Source organism: Oryza sativa, chromosome 3 (genome assembly GCF_034140825.1).
Source record: "Oryza sativa Japonica Group chromosome 3, ASM3414082v1".
Taxonomy (NCBI): domain Eukaryota; kingdom Viridiplantae; phylum Streptophyta; class Magnoliopsida; order Poales; family Poaceae; genus Oryza; species Oryza sativa.
In genome coordinates this window covers 1,252,977-1,269,072 of record NC_089037.1, presented here as the reverse complement: position 1 = coordinate 1,269,072, position 16,096 = coordinate 1,252,977, and the positions used below count along the sequence as shown (strand labels likewise).

Here is a 16,096-nt window from a genome sequence, read left to right as displayed (position 1 = left end):
GGAGCTCCGGCGGATTTCCGGCGAAGAGGGGCGGCGGCCGAGGTCCTCCTCGTCCTTGCGGAGCTGAGGGAGGCAACGGCGCGGCAACCCCTAGGGCGGCAGTAGCAGGCGGCTGGAGGCGGTGAATGGCGGTGGTTTCGGCTTGCACGGTGGGAATGGTGCTGCGGGGGTGGAAGGAGAGGACGGAGCGGTGGACGAGGTGCGCACGGCGGCTGCGGTGCTGGGGAGGGCGACGGCGCAGTGCGGGGTGGACGGGAGCGGCGGCGCGGCGCTGCTGGAGTTCGCCGGAGAGCGGCGGTGCGTGGGCTCGGCGCGGGGAGAGCGAGGGAGGGCGCGGCGGCTTGGGGAAAATGGGGGAAATGGAGGAGGGGAGGCCGGGGATTGTTTTTATAGGGGAGGGGAGGCGGGATCGAGCCCGGGAGAGGCGGAGTCGGGGCGGCAACCGCCGGTGGCGTGGGCGGCATCGTGGGGTGTGGGTGGCGGTTTTGGAGGGGAGAGGTGGGGGAAAACGGCGGCGTCGTGGGGCGGCTCGGGCGGCCATGGCGGCAGTTGGAGCTGGAGGAAGGGGATGACAGGTGGGGTCCACGGGTCCCACCTGTCGGGGAGAGAGGGAGGGAGAGCTGGATGGGGGACGTAAAACAGACTTCACGAGGGAGAGAGGAAACGGGCCGACGGCCCAAGAGATGGGGAGGGAGGCCGGCCGGGAGAGGGAGAGAGAGGGCGCGGGCCGCGGGAGGGGAAGGATTCTTGGGCCGAAAATGGCCCAAGGAGGAAGGGGAGTTTTTATTTTGTTTTCTTTTTTTATTTAATTGATTCGATGAACTTTGTGCCATTAAAATTACTTCTTGAGCTCCGAAAATTCACGGAAAATTCCGGAGAGTATTTTAGGGCACAAAGAATATTGCAAAATATTCCCGGCCAATGATTTTTAAGGGAAAATTTTAATTCTCCCATTATTTCACTTGATTAAATTGATTTAACTTTTATTTAATTTCTAGAAAATGTATTATTAATTGATTTTTATTCCCGAACGAAAATCGGGGCGTTACAACGGCCATCACCACCACTACCCCGACGTTCCAGCGTGGATCGGAGTGGTCCATCCTCTTCACGTCGCGGGTACGAAGCGGCCCACACATCTCACGGTCGTCCTTCCTTTCAGCACACCCCAGCACCGGAGTACACCAGGGGGTCAGCCGGATCAGGGGTACCCACGTCGAGCACGGCACCACCACGTCCGCAGGTATTCCAAACTCCGCCTTATGTTCACCCCTCGCAGGGAGCTTCTGGGTCGGCACACTTCCCTTACATGCCAACGGGGGACAACGTGTTGAACACACCAGTATGGGGACTTCATATCACTCCGCGTGCGCCAGAGCAGGGCCACACACAGCATACATGTAAGTCATTTTAAACAATAACACGCTTTAGTTTCTAATTATATGTATCGTTACTAACTACGCCATATTTTTTGGTTTCTCCCTCTTGTACAAACAGACGATGAGTACGGTTCGGCGTCGACGCATCACGGAGTGCCTGCTTACTCCCCTCGCACAGCATTCATTGAGGACTTCTTTTTCACTGATCCTCCCCAGGGGGAAGTAGGGATGGATTACTGGCACGCAGCACCTCAGGTCACACAGCCGACGCAGGAGACGGAGGCCGGTCAGGGGCCAGACGTGACACCACAGCAGGCAGCTAGAGATAGGCACCCCCCTGATAATTTGACATATCCCACTGAGCAGATTAGGCGTAGGAAGAAGGGAGGACCTAGCAAGCGTGCGAAGGGCACTGATCGTCCTTGACTTATCTATTTGTATTAAACTTTTAGTCATTTATGTTCTGTCCGTACTATTTGAGAAACACTTTACGATTAACTTAGTACTATCAGGACTATTTCATAAACTTCTTCGGATAATTACTCAGTAGCATACCCTTCGAATGAATCATGACAAATTATCATTCAAATATACAAATAATGAAACTAAATAATTCAAATATTTTAACCAACAAATAAATACTACAATTTCTGACCAAACATTATCAAAACCCTAAATCACATACATATAACATTACAAAAATATTTTCCTTTCTTACACACTAAAATAAATTACATATTATTAAAAAAAATAACTTATTACAAATAAATGGAGAACGCGACCCTGTCGAACTGCGGCAGTTCGACGGACATCCTGTCGAACTGCGGCAGTTCGACAGCCCAGCCTGTCGAACGGGGGCTGTTCGACAGCCCTGCCTGTCGAACGGGGGCTGTTCGACAGGTCCTGTCGAACGGCAGCCTTCCGATCTCGTCGCCAGTCGCGCTCTGGCCGTTCGATAGGCGGCCTATCGAACTGCACCCGTTCGACAGGGACCTATTTTCGCGATTTTCCCCGGTTGACCACTACTTTTGCGATTTTCCATAAAAATAATATTAATTCTCAAAAAAATTCAGTATATATGGTAGTAATAAATCATTACTCCCTCCGTTTCACATACACACATATATATATATATATATATATAATCAATATGAATGTGAAAAATGCTAGAATAACTTATATTATGAAACGGATGAAGTAGTATTTATTCGATGTTCAGTTGATATACACTGCTGCTCAAACAGCTCGTGTCACGCGGAGGCACGGAAGGGAACATAGGCGAAAAGCTAGTGGTCACACGCAATTAGAGGCAAAAAGGATGCAGGAAACCGCAGGAATCGGTAGAATTTTGACAGGGAAACATACGTTGAAGACTGCCTCACATGCAAGTACGCCACGTGGAGGTGTTGTATTCGCGTTGGAGACGTACGTACACGTCGCTGTCGCGTATACTAGCATGGACTAGCGGGCCCAAACGCGATCGAGGCGATGTAGGGCAAAAGCCGTGATGGGCTTGGGGACGATACGGCCCAACGCGCCACCGTCCTGGGTAGTATGCGGCCCACGGGAGTGTGGGGGAACAAACGGCGCCGCGTGCATCCCATGCGCCGTGAGCGGACGTGCTGGTGGAGCCTGAGCCCACGAAGATGGCCCAACATCTACGTAGCATATGGCCCACAAACTCCCGTGGCGAGAGATAAACTAGCACATGGCCGTCATGCAGAGTACTAGCTCCATCTTAAGGGGGTGTTTGATAACTAGAGACTAAATTTAGTCCCTCTCACAAAAATATAACTAGGGACTTATGTTTTTGTGAGAGGGACTAAAGTTTAGCCCCACTTTAGTCCCTCCATCCAAACACCACCTAAATACCTTCATCTTAAATAAGTTTGTTTTTAACCCTTTTACGATTTGTTCTAAAATAAGTTCTTTCTCAAACAATTATTATATCGAAGTTTGTGAAATTTGGATATAAATGCATTGGAAGTATACAAAGAAAAGAATAACTGTATCGAAATTTCATAAAGTTGAGTATTTTAATTATTACTCCCTCTGTTTTAAAATATAACAACTTTTAACTCTCAGGATTTGTCCCAAAATATAACAACTTCTCCACTAACATTCTCTTCACAACCAATCACAACCCTCCACCATTCATTTTTCCACCTACCTCCACTACTCATCCAATCACAACCCTCCACCACTCACTTCTACTTACTTTCTTAATAAGCATGTCCAACACTAAAACTTCTTATATTCTGGGACGGAGGGAGTAGTTTTTATTGGTATGTTTGGGATAAATAAAATAAATAAAACTACTTTAGAACGGAGGGAATTTTTATTGCTATTGTTATGATCAATGGTTAGCTGCCGGCTGCCAAAAATCACCATGAGTATTGAGATTAAAATTAAGGAGAAAAGTCATTTTTCTACATTTATTTGACCTGCCTAACGCACATACACAGATCAACGAGGGTTACTTCCAAGCCGCAAATCTATTATAAGCTTTTTTTTCAAAATTTTCTCCTTTGTTTTTCGTGCGTAATATTGATTTTGATAAATTTAATTGATTTTTATGTAAACTTGAGCATATTTATTTATATTATTTTCAATTCATTTAATTTTAAATAACATATAGTGTGATCGTAGGGATCGTAGTATCAAAATACTATCTAAGATTTCATATGATCGTGTGAAAATGAATAGTAAGATCGGGTTACTATAAAAATTAAGATACTAGGTGGATCAATATTGTTTCGGTTTGGTAGGATCATAGTATCGTACATATGATATTAGAATACGAATCGGGATACTAACAACTTTGACAGTGAGACGCAAGTACGCAGCGTAGTGATTTTGCTAATCTTAAAATATGCTGGTGCAATTTTTTCGAATGTGCACATATGCGTAAAGATAGGGATGTTTAGTACAAATACGTTGGTTCGAAAAATAAATATGGAGCATTCCCGGTCTAATTCTCGAACGTGCATAGTTATGAGAATGTGTTTTCGTGCAGATAAGTGTGCTAGTATGTCACTATGTCGTCCGTAGTGTTTTGGGGAAAAAAAAAATCAAGGTGCACATCCTTTCAAAGAAAACAATCAAGGAGCTGTAGGACTGGACTGGATCAGATGAGCAGATCGATCACTCGGCAGATCCCAACCGCAGTACAGTAGCGTACACGGTACACACAGTACATAGAGTAGTTTCTCTCTCTAAAAAAAAGTACGAAGTAGTATGTACTCCCTCTGTAATTAAAAAAAGGCAAACTCTGGATTTCTATGTTCAACTTTGATTGTCTGTCTTATATAATTTTTTTTTATAATTCGTATTTTCATTGTTGTTAGATGATAAAACATGATTAATATTTTATACGTGACTTGTCTTTTTAATATTTTTTATAATTTTTTTAAATAAGACAGACGATCATACGTTGGACACGGAAAACAGGTTTTTTTTTTTTGACGGAGGGAGTATACGGCACGGGTGACGCAATCGGTGTTACGTAAGACCACGTATATCTAGCTTCTCTCTCTTCAGGGAATCAGCTAATTAATCAAATCAATGATGCAAGACAGCGATTGTAGCGGTGATTATTTGAGTAGTACTATACAGACGGCGAGGAAGCAATTAGTGTGTGTTTAGTTGGGGAAAAGAAAAGTTTTGGGTGTCACATCGAACGTTTGACCGGATGTCGGAAGGAGTTTTCGGACACGAATGAAAAAACTAATTTCAGAACTCGTCTGGAAACCACGAGACGAATCTTCTGAGACTAATTAAGCCGTCATTAGCACATGTGGGTTACTATAGCATTTATGGTTAATCACGGACTAATTAGGCTTAAAAGATTCGTCTCGCGATTTCCCCTATAACTGTGCAATTAGTTTTTCTTTTTTATCTATATTTAATGCTTCATGCATATGTCTAAAGATTCGATGTGCTGTTTCTGGGAAAAAATTTTGGGGGACTAAACGGGCCCTTACTCCATACTAATATTAATATGGAGCATGATCATGCATATCTTAATCAAGAAGCAATCATATACAATCATATACAAGTATAACATTGTTTCGTACTATTAACATTATTTTGTAATCAGCTTACAGGTCCAAAAAATAGAACACCGCGATTATACTCCAGGCATCCGATCGACACAACATCGGACGTTGATTTCGGAGGTTCTATATTCAGGTTTAACTGAAGAGAACCATATATACGACTTATAGCCCGCTGTTAAAAACAATCATTATATGAATTTTCGTAAATGTGGTCTTTTGGGATTGTAGCCCGGCTCCGTAACGACCTTCCCGTTTTATTGGAGCAGAGTTTTGTAGTAGTCTTTTCTCCTAACAGATTTTTTTCTATTTTCTTCTCGTCTCGAGGCATAGATCTGTTGGGCTGATTGTGTTAGTATATCAAAAATTATGTTTTCTTCTAATATAATTGATATGTAATTCTTTTACATGTTCGTATCTTTTTTTAAAGGAAAAAAATAATCCGGAGTATTCTGCATAAGTATACCGGTTGAGTTTATTTTGTGGTGAGAATAGCCGATTGCAATATGCGTGGTATTGCGTACAGTGCAGCAGTGATCAAACTACTCCACAGTCCCCATCAGTGTTAGTAACTTGCTCCGTCTGCGTGCGTAGCTCAAGAGAATCGAGATAATGAAAATATTATAAACACCTGTAGCTTGGAGTTTCATGGCGTGCGATCACCAGAAGGTTCTCAAACAAGCAACACTACAATAGTTTTGCTTACACTCTCGAATGGCGTACGCACCCGTCACCCGATGAATTTTCGCTAATTGCGGCTAATAACAAGTTATTCAATTCATCAAGAAGATCCCTTTTGCGCTTCCTCTGCCTAGGAGTGACGAGCAGGACGACGAGGAGCATGACGAGCAGGTGTTTTTTTTATTTTTTCTTTTTTTTTTGAACATGACGAGCAGGGTTATGGCAGCTGACACCGACAAACGAGCATGGCGACGGTGATAAATTAACTGAGGGATACCCTTTTTTTTGTGTTCTTTTCTTTTTTTTTTGATTTTCTCTATCTGTAAATGTTGATAATTTGTTGACCAATATAGAGCTTAACGTTATTTGTCACGAGCCTCATCAGTACTGGGTCTTCACCTGTTATATATAGATAAGCTTCCACATTAGTAAGCATTAATCTATAACGGTGATCATATTTGTTATAGATGAGGGTTATTACAAGTTAACGATAAGGATTTCTGTAGCACCACTAGTAGTGTTAATTTACTTGTCCAGATGCCAATAGTGTTAGCCAATAGTCAAGAGTAAGGGTTTTAATGGCTTCGAAATTTTAGCTTGAAAAATTTAAGAGCTGGTCTAAAATAGGGTAAACTAATTGTTTATATATTCTTGACTTAAAATATATGAGGGAAATATGAAGTATAAATAAGATTAAGAAAACCTATAGTCCTTGGTCTATTATCATCCCTAATCAAGAGGCAAGCGGTCAAAGCTCATTGAGCTGTGTATGGGGGTGGTTTAGCATATAATTGATTACGTGTTAGTTAAAACAAACTAAAAATGAATTAGTATATTTTTAAAATCATTTTTATATATTTTAGAATGCGTAAAGCATAATTAATTAAATATTAACCAAAATCTTTAAAATGAATTACTATTTTTTAAAATCAACTTTTTTAAGAAAATTTTTATAAAAAACACAATGTTTAATATTTTAGAATGCGTGTGCGTAGAAAACGAAAGGAGAGGGTGGGAAAGTTGAGAAGAACGACCTAGCCTTAACACCGTTGGCAAGTACAGACAGTCATAGTCTGATCGATGAAAAAGGACGATCCTGCAAGAATCAAGATTGCAATCCTGACGTGTTGAAATTAGGGATGAAAACGGTCGGAAACGATCGGAAAACAGCCTCAACCATTTCCGTAACCATATTTTTCTCGGAAACGAAATCGGAAACGGTAAAGTCGGAAACGAAAACGATATCGGAAATATCGGAAAACCGGAAACGGAACAATACGGACGGAAACATGTCGGTACAGATCGGAAACCGGTAACAAATACGGAAACATTAAACTATAAAAACATATATTTAACTTTACATAAGTATGTTATATATATACATAAATTCAAGCTTATACTATATAAATTATAAATTAACTTCATTTTAGCCATGTACAAAAGTTAGAGATTTTATTGAAGAGTCATTCAATCTATAAGCTGTGGGTCAAGTATAAACATGTCCTATAATATCGACATATTTAGAATACGGTAATTACCATATTATAAGAAACGGTAATTTCCGCAAGAATACGGTAAATACGGAAACGATCGGTATAACAGCAAAATCATTTCCATTTTCATTTCCATATTTTTTACCATTTTCATTTTTGTTTCGGTCGATTACCATTTCCATATGGCTCGGCCGGTAGAAAGTCGAAAACGAACGCCGGTCGGCCGGTAATTACCGTTACCGTTTTCACCCCTAGTTGAAATGCTGCAAGGATTAGCGACATTATCTTTTCGCTTATACTTATGCTTATTAGCTAAAATTTAAATTTTTCAACTATAAATTTGAAGCTTATTCTGGAGTTTTTTTTTAACGGAGATTTTGGAGTTTTTTCATCAAAGTTTATTTTCAGCCTTTATTTTAGGTCGCTAACAACACAACGTGTATATAAAAGTTTTATTTATAAATTACTTCTCGTTTACAAATATATCGTTTAGCTTATTTCACAAATAAGCCAAACAATGGGGCCGGTCTAGTAGGCATCAACGACACGATGCATGAATTTCCACACGGTCCTGCCGACATGTAATACTAGATGTTATGCTTAATTATGAACACGCGGATTGCAGGAGATCGTGCCTGTCCATCTCATGTAGGAGAATTATTCACCTAATTTCTCCAGCTAATTTTACTCTCCATTTGATCATCATTAGTTACCTTCTACTATCTCCGTTCCAAAATAAGTATAGTCATAAGTTTTCATGTCCAACTTGATCGTCCGTCTTTTCCAAAAAATTTTATGGTTAGTATTTTTATTGTTACTAATATAAAACATAAAACATGAATAATAATTTATGCGTGACTTATATTTTTTTTAATTTTTTTTTAAAAAAATCAAATAAGACGGTCCGAATCAATACTATATGGCTAGCTGCACAGCCCACTATTATTATTCAGCATTCTGATTGACATTGTACTTGACTACTGTCTTCATTTAAAATGTAACAAGTCAGTACAACGTTAGACACATTCTAATACTATCGATTTAAATATATAATATTTTAGACGGATGAAACAAGTAGTAGTATTTTAGAATGGATGAGTACTTAATATAGCCCTAGGGACACTTATAAGCATCACCGCATCACGGTAGTCTGTAGGAGTAGCTTCCTGGAAACTGGCAGAAGAAACATCGCATTTAAACATCCTGGAAAGAGATATCAGTGGGAGCATTAGTTGGGAATCGACACGATTTCATCATCATTTCTCGTCAGCTCCATACTGGCCTTATGGGCAAAAGGAGCATAATCCAGTATGGCATCGTTATAGTTCACTCCGACGTCTTTTCAAGATTCTGAAGAATCTCTGCTGATGTCGTGGATACGGGAGGGACATTACGGGCGCACAAAAGTTTTCCATGGCGGTGCCGCCTCAACTATAATCTATAGCAATGCAGCAGATTGATACAGACTTGAAGAAAGTAATGATCGCTACTTAATTGTTATCGCACGTTTTCCGCCTGTGCTTCTTTTACATTGGCATTATATAGCCGTTGTTTGTACAGTAATTGTACCAGACACGGATCAGTAGGAGTACTTCGCATCGAGTGGCATCAAAGAACGATAAAGACTCATCAGGTAGGCAGTCTAGTGATTAAAATCTATTTTTAGTGTTTAAAATATGTCCATTTCTAAAGTACTACTCCCTCCTTTAGGTTATAAGACTTTCTTGCTAGAAAGTCTTATATTATAAAATGGGGAAAGTATCTTCTAATCATACGTTGAGTGTGATATTTTCCAGTCAAGTAAACTCTGATGGTATCAAAGTAATTTCATCTCAACCATAGTATCCACCAATATTGCTAGAAATATGGAAGCTGAAAAGATTTCACAACAAATTCTGATGGGACTCTAGCTTACATGAGAGTTTTAAGGACAGGACCACCTAATTAAAACCATATCTACCAAAAAGCTCACATATAACACCAAAACAATTAGCAGAACTTAACTTCACTGCTCATGAAACAATAGCCAATAAAAGAGAACCAAAAGGGGTTATTTGATTGAGTACTTCAATTCAACTAAGCTCGTCATAATTTTTTTAGTTGATTTGTCTAAGACTTGGTGAGCGGAATTCTAAGTTTCTAACCACAATTTAGCTAAAATGGGCCAGTTTTGCCACTCTTCTATGCCATCGGTATATAAAGCAAAAGTGGTCGAGAAGAAATCTTATCATTAACACATTTATCTAATCATATATTTTATGATCAAGTTACAACTCACTAAATTCTAAAACTTAACATGCGAAGGAACCATATCATCATCCACTAACAAGATATTACATCATCATTCACTAACAATTATTACACTTAAATACAAACAAGCATATATAATATTATATTATCTATAATTTTATAATTTATTAAATTTTAGAGTTTTTAAAATGCAAGCATGTTAAATCATCATCCCACATAATTCACATAATATTTCAATATACTTTTCACATTTTTTATAATATCCTACTAGTTATTGTGATTAGTTCAATACTACACCAATTGTTTCTAGTCCATAAATGATTATCTATGGTTCAAATTATCTCCCTAATTTTCTTCTCTCATTAAACCATATGCTCACCTTAATTATTTTTAACCCTAGATGATTAATCGATGGTCCAAACTATTTCCTTCTTTTTATTCTCTCATAAACCACATCACCTTACTTTTACATTTGAATCATCATTCTATATATTACTTAAATTTAAATTATCATAAACCACATCGACGTACATAAGTTTTTGTTTTCTAGCTATTTTACACATTATTTTTATTTATTGTAATCATACTATAAACTCCAGTAGTAACGCGTGGGGTTTCACCTAATTAAAGTATTATAAGTTTAAACCAGTTGTGTCTGTCCACTAAGGTTCTGTTTGACACAGCTCTAGCTTTAGCTCCACCTCTCATGAAGCTAGAGCCCAGCCAAATAGTTTCAACTCCACCTAAAATAGAAGCGGAGCTGAATGAAACAGTCTTATAAAATGAATTAGAAAGGTGGAGCTGGGTTTAGATTGCTCAACAACTTCACTCAAAAAAGCGACGGCTTAACCGTTTAAAGCTAGGTGAGACATATAGAAACAAGACCTTATAGAACATAACGTTAACACCGTCGTTCACCCGTTCAGGGAAACTAGACACAGTTCCTACCTGGAGTGTCACTCGAAAATGTCAGAGGAGATAGCGTCGACACCCGCGCTCCCTTGGCATGGTCTTGCTGTCGTTAACCTCCACGAGCCGCGTCCGCGCTTCTCCGCAACGACGGCCGTCATCACTCGGCCAATCCGTCGTACACTCCCCCCCCCCCCCCCCCCCCCTGGCTAAGCATGAGGAGATCGAGAAAGGGGCAGCTACGAACACCACCGCACCTGGTCACCGCGCTGCAGCCATTTCCTTCTCGTCCCCACACAGCACACAGCAGCGTTTGCTGCTATCCCATCGCAGGTGGATGAGGAGGAGTTGCTGTCGTTGTCCCCGCATCCGGCCGGCAAAAATCTCAGCCGTTCCCACCACCATCCGCCACCGTCCTATCGGGCATGAGAACTTGCAAACTTTCGCATGCAGTGCAGGACCTCGATCGGGTTTGCGTGCATGTTCATGCAAATGATCATCCAATTCTCTCATTGAACACGTATATAAAACATAAGAATCGAATAGAGAGGCTTTGCTTGGGAGTCAAATACGTAGGTCGAATCTACAAAAGCTCAAAAATAATTTTACGTAAAAGGAATATGGATGGAGGGAGTTTATCAAGTTGTCACGGCTAGCTGTGATGCGTTGTCTTCACGAAATCCCAAACGAGTAGATGCACATCACTTGTTCCGGGATAAGGTTATATATCTCGGAGTCAAATTGGCTTGCCAGCCATGCATGAAAAAGACATCACGATCAACCTTGATCCATACCTATCTATTTACTACATCTGTCACATAATTATATAAAAAAAATTATATTATATAACGGAGGTAGTATTTGTAAATATGTACTAGAATGTACACGACACACTACAAGAAAATCCCTGTGTTAATATGTAAGTGAATAAAACTGTCCATTTATCTAGATGGAGCCGACATAAGCACAGCCAATAGATTTGAGTCATAAGCAAGCAATTAAATCAACTTTCTTGCAGTCAAACCTTCTCATGTTGAAAGCAGCTTTGGTGACCTTGAACGTCGGTGAAAATGCAAGTTTTTCATCTGATTTGCCTTCCACGCGCGGCCGATGCTGGACAGCGGACCAGCTTACTGACAGAGACATGGATGCCACTCAACGTGTCCGTTGTGTGACTCGGGAGTCGGAGATGACAAACCACATCTTGCTTTCCTGTGCATATTTGTGGCATCTCTAGCGGCGGAAATTGCTGCTTGCCACCAGTCTTCAGGTTGCAGTCCCAACTAGCCAGTAAGTCTCGTAGAGTAGTGGCCAAATATAAGGGCATCTATGATGTGAGCCACTACTAAAGTGTTCTTATTAACTGAGAACACTAGTAGAGAAACTCAGTTCGCAATGAAAGATACCATCAAACCTTTGATAGGTTCCTCAAAATCTAAAGCAATCCGGTGAGGGTACTACAGCCCACAATAGGTGTTTTAGCCTAAAGTAGCCCCAGATGAAAAATCCCCAAATACCCCTCTTTTCTTCCGCCTCTCTTCTCGCTTCTTCTTTTCGCCCTCCTCATCGCCCATCTTGTCGCTGCCGACTCCCAGCCTGCCGCCGCCACCTCCCTCCTCTCTCCCCGTTGCCGCTCGCCTCTCTCTCTCATCGCCAGCGGCCACGAGGCAATGAGAAGGGCCGCCTCCCTCCATCTCTCTCGTCGCTGCTCCCTCCGCTGCCCTTCGGCTACCGCCCGTCTCTGCGCGCCGGCGGTGGTGGGCACGGCGCGCAGATCTAGTAGTCGCCGTCGCGGACCCATCGTCGCCGCCGGAGGTCGCGTGCCACGCCTCCACCCCTCTTCCTCTGCCGTCGCTGTCGCGGGGTCGTCGCCGGTCGTTGCCTACTCCCAATGACGAGGGTGAGGGGTGGAACGACAAAATGTGGGGCGGGAGCGGTGTTCATGGGACACTCACCTAGCCACGCCCTCTGCAATGCGTCTTCCGGCTCGGTGTCTCAGAAAAAAAGCTTGTGAGGAACGCGACCCCAGCGAGGAGGCGCGCGTCTGGCAGAGAAGACGGTCCGGCTGAAAAAGCTAACGGGAGGGGAACGGTCGTTCCCAGGGCTACGCCCCAGGGACACCCATTGCGGATGGTCTAAGAACATTCTACCCAAGGTGCGGAGACGTGTCTTTGACTTGCTCATCATCCTGGTGGCGTGGCATCTCTATAAGGGCACCCACAATGGTTATCTATAGCCTCTATACAAGAGATCCATGTCAGCATATTTTTCTACTTAGAAAAGATTAAATGAAGAGAGAGAGCAAAGCTATTTACTAACCTGGAGATAATCTATAGAGAAAAACGAGGCAATGCATTAGAGAGCTATAGATACTCATATAGACATACTATTGAGGTGGTTTACTATTAATCTAATCTATTGCTGAGATGTACATGTTTTATAAAAAGCACATTACTTTACTATTACGGGTGCTGGAACACTAGAGTGTTCGACGAAGTCTTGACCTCCGTGCTGACATTACTGCAGTCTGTCTTGCAAAGAAGGCCGCCTCTAGATAGATGTAGGGGTGCAGCAAGGGGACAGCAGCAGCTCGGCTTCCTGTTGGTCACCCTCGTCTCTTCGTGATTCAGCCTCTCTTCCCGACCCTTTGAGCTGGAGCCCGTTTGCTTAGTAGCGTCTTTTAAGCTTTACCGTAATCTTTTAAGCTGGAGTAGAACTTTTGGCCCTGCTTCTAGTAGATGGTCAGTTGTAACTTGTTTGTTTTCGTTTAATATATCGATGCGCGGGTCTGTTGTGTGTTCAAAAAAAACAACCTTCTTAAGTTGAATTGAACCAGACTATTCTGGTAAACGCTATAATTAATTAGTAGTGTTAAAGTGCAACTAAATTCACAAAAATGACTATGCGGATAAGATATATGTGGCCTTTGATCCAAGTTCTAAGCACAGCCACTATAATTAATTCGTTTTAGTCCGATCGACGACTGTTCAAAAAATAGATGACGAAGGTGAGTCGACTATAAATTTGAACGCCGCCGCTTTGACGTACAGAAGAAAAAAACGCTCCCGACGGCGTCAAGAGGAGGAACTGGTACACGCTGAGCAGGGATTAATTTCATCTGCACACGCCGCTACGTGACGGCAGTCACGGCACTGCCGCCTGACTTTAAGCTGAACCTACGGCTTGTATTCAGTCACAATCTCACCGGGAAATGCAACCGAACCATGAACCGCGCTCTGTTTTCTGCGCGAGAAACGCTTGAATGCTGCGCCCACAGAAAAAAGAAGGGGCCAAACAAAACAAACAAATAAGAGCAAAGATAATAATATAGCCCACTTCCTCCTATTAGCCCATCCTAAAATCAATACATATAAGGGCACCCACAATGATTATCTATAGGCTCTCTACAAGAGATCCATGTCAGCATATTTTCCTACTTGGAATGTATTAAATGAAGAGAGAGAGCAAAGCTATCTACTAACTTAGAGATAGTCTATAGAGAAAAACGAGACAATGCATGAGAGAGCTATAGATACCAATGTAGACATACTATTAAGGTGGTTTACTATTAATCGAGTCTATTGCTGAGATGTACATGTTTTATAGATAGCACCTTACTTTACCATTGCGGGTGCTATAATAGATTAGCTATAATTTTCTTCTTCTATCTCTATCTCTCACTTATGCATTTAATGTATTTGTCTTGGAGCTTGTGTTAAACTAGCTCTTGCATGAGAGCCAATACCCTTCTCTTTTGTTTACCTCTCTCCTCCATATAATCTTAAAGTAGGCTTATAACTCACTTCTAATGCGCCGCCCAGTACGCCCAATATCCAGCGAAGATAAGATTAGTCGTTCAATACGTACTGTATAGTACTCGTATTTGACTTGTTTCAGTAATCAGTATCAGTGCTACTCTACTTATATGTTTGACTTGGTTCATTGCTCAGCCATTAATATCAGTAGACAACGTACAATGCCCCAAGCGAGCTCAGGCCCTGTTTAGTTGGAAAAAAAATTAGTCTTACGTGTCACGTCGAATATACGGACACACACTTAAAATATTAAACATTATTTAATAACAAAACAAATTATAAATTTCGTTTGAAAACTGCGAGACGAATTTATTAAACCTAATTAATTTGTCACTAGCAAATGTTTACTGTAGCATTACATTGTCAAATCATGACGCAATTAGGCTTAAAAGATTCGTCTCGCACACAATTTGTGTAATTGTTTTTTTCTACATTTAACACTACATGTATGTGTCCAAACATTTAATGTGACAGTGTAAAAAGTTTTTACGTGGGAACTAAACAGGGCCTCAACTGGATGCATTGACGCCGCCTCGAGAGACTAGCTGGCTCCTCTAGAACAAAAGAAGAGAGAGAGAAGTGAAATGCTTTCTTATGGAGTCTATTATAGGCATGTTTAGTTTCCACCCTAAAATTTTACACTATGTCACATCGAACGTTTGAACTCCTACATAAAGTATTAAATATAGGCTAAAAAAATACTCCAACTAACAGATTGTGACTAATTTGCGAGACGAATCTTTTAAGCCTAATTGCTCTATAATTTGACAATGTGGTGCTCCAGTAAACATTTGCTAATGACATATTAATTAGACTTAATAAATTCGTCTCGCGGTTTACCGACGGATTCTGTAATTAGTTTTTTAATTAGTACCCGAACACTCTATGCGACATCCTATATAGTATATAATATCTGATGTGACACGCCAAAACTTTACACCATTTGATCTAAACAACCCCTATATAATAATCTAGGAATAGATTGGTTATTCAAATTCGTAATCGTTAATAAGATGTGTCTAATCCGATTTTACGTTGCTGATAGAATTAACAATATTTCTCCATTCAAACTGGATCTAAATTTTAAATTTCAATCGTGGTTAATAGAACAACAAGGAGACAATAAGAGGCTGACGGTGCCTACCAAAGCTCAGGTTATACTTTTATTTTTTATCTTTTGCAGGCTCGATGTGGAGGGAGACTGATGTGAGTGGGTGACAGAGATCGAACCACACGGATTCCGAACCACACACTGCGTCGCTCCCACTCTCGCACGCGGCAAAAAGAAAATAAAAAACAAACACCGCAACACGAGTACACAACTCGTGCTAGCATTGGCTGTCGCCGTAGCGTTGGAGTAAGGTGGTGTTTAGATCAGGGACTTAACTGTCTTTAGACACTAATTTAGAGTATTAAATATAGACTACTTACAAAACTAATTACATAAATAAAAGCTAATTCACGAGACAAATTTTTTAAGCCTAATTAATCTATAATTAGAGAATGCTTACTGT

The 16,096-nt window shown here is 41.1% G+C and overlaps 1 long non-coding RNA gene across 1 annotated transcript; it reads right to left on the bottom strand.

Moving 5' to 3' along the window:
- Window positions 1-12,072: 12,072 nt before the first annotated feature.
- On the bottom strand, window positions 12,073-12,910 carry LOC136355574 (uncharacterized). The gene is made up of 2 exons (XR_010739855.1): window positions 12,723-12,910; window positions 12,073-12,649 (listed from the first exon to the last, which is right to left on the bottom strand). It is a non-coding gene; the product is annotated as an uncharacterized lncRNA (long non-coding RNA).
- Between the last annotated feature and the right edge of the window lie 3,186 nt (window positions 12,911-16,096).